This window comes from Otolemur garnettii, unplaced genomic scaffold (genome assembly GCF_000181295.1).
Source record: "Otolemur garnettii isolate 467f Iridium unplaced genomic scaffold, OtoGar3 scaffold00411, whole genome shotgun sequence".
In the NCBI taxonomy this organism is placed as follows: Eukaryota; Metazoa; Chordata; class Mammalia; order Primates; family Galagidae; genus Otolemur; species Otolemur garnettii.
The window spans coordinates 7,351-11,931 of record NW_003852806.1 but is presented as its reverse complement, the minus strand read 5'-3'; the positions used below and the strand labels follow the sequence as shown (position 1 = coordinate 11,931).

The 4,581-nt window shown below is 37.6% G+C and overlaps 1 long non-coding RNA gene across 1 annotated transcript in view; it reads right to left on the bottom strand.

Annotated features, from left to right (window-relative positions):
- Window positions 1-241: 241 nt before the first annotated feature.
- Window positions 242-4,581, bottom strand: part of LOC100959635 — a 10,249-nt gene continuing 5,909 nt past the window's right edge. The window contains exon 2 of the long non-coding RNA XR_001161870.2: window positions 242-1,453. This is a non-coding gene — a long non-coding RNA (uncharacterized LOC100959635). The remainder of the gene's footprint in view (window positions 1,454-4,581) is intronic.

The following is a 4,581-nucleotide window of genomic DNA, read 5'->3' as shown; positions in this document are numbered from 1 at the left end:
CGCCATTAGGGGCTCTGTGTCCACAGCTGTTATTTGTGCTCTAGTGATTGCTGGATGTCAGGGGACACCAGTGACCAGCAATGACTGGAGTGGAGGCAGAAGGGGAGTGACGCAGGGCCTCACAGCACAGCCCAGTGGGAGAACAAGCGTATTTCTGCACAAATAACAACTCCAATATATGCTGTTTCAAGTAGTGCATCCAACTGGAACAAAATTTGAAAATAAAAAGACTCATAAAAAAGAATTAGTGTTACTGTTGAAGACTACCAAAGGTTTATTTGGAATGACACAGCACTGAAAACATAATTTGTTACAGATGATTTGTGGGTACAGCATACATCACCTATATTTTTTCTTTAGAACAATCTGTGAAGATGGGTTGCATAAATATAAAGAGGTGGAAATGTTTAGGAGCTATTTGTATAGTGTTCTTTTGGGCGTGGACTAATATACCCCATCTTCTAGCCAATCTCATAAAGGCAGAAGTGAAGACTACTTAGCTGCTCATCCCAACTGGCCTATCTCTGACCACAGCAGCTGGACAGCCAGAAAATCAGGCCCTGCTTCTTCTGAAGGGGCAGCAGCGTGGACGGGCTATTTGTCATGTCATCCTGAAAACTGCACAGTACAAACACAGATACTGTCCACTGTTTTGGCAATGGGATGGCTGGTTTTGCCCTGAAGCAAAACTGCAAGTGTAATGCCAGACAGAATAAGAGCAATGCATGTATCAATGACACTTGGGAGGCAAAGAGCTACAATGGAAAGGAAAGAAAGCAGCTATGTGTATGGAGCCTTCCACATACACATAGATCCAGCACTCATGGGAACTAGCTGTGTGACTGTGTGTCCAATATATGTATAGATGTGTCGGGAGAGAACATGGAGAAGTTTTGCAGCAGTTTAAACACAGTAAACTTGAAAGGGAGAGAGAGCACGTGCTCACACTTGGGCAAGGGAATAAAATAATCTGGTGCTACAAGATAATTTATCACATCTTTTCCAGGGCACTCACTCAATACCAGAGACAGAGAAATTAAGGTCTGGTCTGGAGAAAGCTGCTTTAGAATTGGGAGGGGATCAAATGCACAAGTCCCCACAGCTTGGACAAAGCACAAACAAACCTGTCATCAACAACATGGGAATGAGCGAGGACTTTTGCCTTAATTTACTTTTTTTCCCTATTATCCATTTCGCATACATGCTCCATTGACACATCCTCCCAGGCTTCGTCTGGCATCAGTCTGTAAATCGTTAAGAGCATAACAGCAAAAGTGAACCCTTCAGGTTTTTCATGAGGGTTTAAAAACCTGATCACTGAGCTCTTTCTGCAAAGCTCGTTGCCCTAATCCAAGCGCCGGGTAAAGTTCTCTGGAAAGAGGCCCTTGTAGGACGCAAGGTCTCGGTACTGAAGCCAGTCTGATTCCTTCACTCCCACCAGCCAGCCTGCATCCTGCAAGACAAGAACAGGGCTTTCAGTGAACTGCTGGCACTGAATCAATAAGTTGTTACATTAGTGTGGTGGTTCTGCCCCAAGATGTCGCGTCACAGGTAAAGTGGTGTGCTGTGATCAGTGGGAGCACCTGTCCCAGGTAAGTTGTTAGTGAAAAAAAAAAATTAAAGAATCAACATTTATAATGATTCGTTTGCTGTATGAAGCATAGTTAACTGAAGATTAATAATATTATAATTTTGTATAAAGTATAGTTAATTGAAATTAACTGGATTATGGTAAGAGGTCTTAGGGAGGAAGGGATTAGAATATAGCCAGTGCAAACAGAGGAATGCCCGGGTGAAAGCATTCCATGACCAAGAGTATTACTTGTCCTGGAGGTAACACTTGAAAAAAATTCTTGAGGTTCCTTGGGTTAGAATATAGTGCTGGCTATATTACAAGGCTCTATTACAAGGCTGTGAAGGGTCTTGTATTTCCTTATTAAAAAAAATTCTGACCTCCAGATTACATCCTATAAACCCAATAAACCACACTATATAGGGCTTATCAATTACTACAAGGTAGATATGTGCTGCCTGATATTATTGTTGCTGCTATATATGATACCTAATTTTTCAAGTTTATATAAATTACAAAGCAGTTTGATGGCACAGCATTCTTGCTGGAGACATTCATACACTGTTTATAAAATTACTCTTCATGAGCATTTGTCTGTTTTACAGTTATGTCATCATAATAATGAAGACATCTATCCATGGAAAGGTTCGTGAACACATGAACCTACGTGTGTTCATACAGGATAGGAGATAATACCCCAAACCGAGAAACAGAGGCTGCTGTCTGACCTTGGACTACCGAAGATAAGCAGAGTCTAAGCCGGAAAAAAAGCTGAGTTGGAAGAAACAGTATGACAGTATGAAGGGAAACCAATGGGAAATGGCTATCTTTATTATGCTCACCAGTACAGTAAAGATATTCCACCTCCAATAGGGGAGGGTCTGATTTAATCTGAACCAATCCCCATCATAGGTCAAGTACATCAGATAAAACAAGGTCTCAAAAATTAAATGAAGAAGCTAAAAACATTCCTTTTTGATATAATCTGAGACTATAAATTGATGCGCCCATATAGACTAAAAATATAAGCGTTTAGACAGGCCAATTTTTGAAGACAGAAAAAAAATCAAGAAAAAAATGACTCAATAAAATAACTGATAATATATCCTAGCTGATGAGGGAAAGTGCCCTCTTTAGAATTATGATGTCATATATATGAAGGACAAAGTTACACTTCAAAGTAAAAGATGATAACAAAATACACGCATTTTCTAAACCTGTAGTATAAAAGGTCATTTTTCCCCCAAGTGCCTACATTTGATTTTATTTATGGTGAGTGGAAAATCTAATAGGGCAAAGTACAGTCAAGCATTTTCAAATTGTTTCAATAAAGAAAAAATGTAAAGAGCTGCCACAGATCTATAAAGATGTAAACGTTCTAACACATATATTCTGAAAAACAATGTATATAATAAATACTAACCAGTATCAATCTTTAGCTAAGAAAAATAGGAAAAATTAAATTTTAGCTGCTTAAAGTATATAGTAAACAAGGATTTCCAGTTTTGGTAATGTCAGAATAGCTTTTATTAGACAAATGCTCCTGTGCAGAGCAATTATAAATACCAGAATAACGGTTTTTTCTACATATGTATATATATTTGAAACTACATATGTAGAAATACAAATGACTTTGTTATAAAGTATAGCACAAATACTATACTGGGGTGGGTAATAACTATTTGAAGACAGTGAGGGGGATAAAAAGCAGATAGAAATTAGAGATTTAACCCTTGATAGTAAGGTTAGTAGAACTGCACTATCTGAGATGTATGCTAATATGGATTTTCCCCAAGCTTGGCCCTCAGTCCACGTGATGCAGGCATTCAGGGGATAGAGTGTAGGGCAGCCAGAGCAGCTGTGTATTTATAGAGAGATATCCTAAAAGGAAAGAGCCATGGAGGGGTACCCCTGGACATATAGAAAAACTTCTCTGAAATCGTGAGTGACTCCCAAGTTGTGAAAGTATTAAGGATCCTCTAAGAACCCTGGAAGAAAGCAATACCAAGGAGACTGAAAGAACTGAAAGAATGGAGGGGAAACCAATTTTAGCCTTTGAATCCCAATAAGTTAGGGGGGCTTGATAAGCCCCTCAGATTTTCTATGAAAATCTCAAAAAGGTCGTGTATTACAGGTACAGACAACATCCTAAGACTAAGAATGGCAGAGTTGAAACATACCCACCCTAAAAAAGTATAAAACAAAATTTCATAAATTCAATGTAATTATTTAGTAGTTTAAATGATTTGTAGCACAAAAATAGGCAATCTTCAGATAAAGAAAACAAAATCCAGACTTTTTATAATGTATTATCCATCTGTTGGGTCTAACATCAGTGAAAAATTACTAGGCATTTAGAAAAATAGGAAACTATGACCTAAAAGATCAAAAGCAATCAAAACAAGTATGTCCTGACAAGATCCATCTTTTGGAATTAGCAGTAAGAAATACAAAGCAACTATTATAATATGTTCAAGTACTTAAATTGAAAGATAGTAATAATGAAAGAATATTGATGAGAAATCTCAGCAAAGAAATGGAAACTATATGAAAGGACAACATAATATGAATAGAACTCCACCATACTTATCAATTCTCTCAATAAATGTAAATGGCTTGAATTCCCCACTGAAGAGGCACAGGCTGGCTGACTGGATAAAAAAGCACAAGCCAGCCATATGCTATCTCCAGGAAATGCAGCTAACATTGAAGGACAAAACAAAGGGTTAGAAAACAATATTTCAGGTAAGTGTAATTCAGAAGAAAGGAGGATCCAGAATCTTACCTTCAGATACAAGTGAATTTGAAGCAACTAAATATAACAAAGGCAAAGATGGTTACTTCATGCTGATCAAAGGAACAATAGATCAAGATGACATTTCAATTCTAAATATTTATGCCCCCAATTTAAGTGCTGCCAGATTCATGAAACAGACCTTGATTGGTCTGAGCAATATATCTCATAACACTATAATAGTTAGGGATTTTTTTTTTTTTTTTTTTTTGAG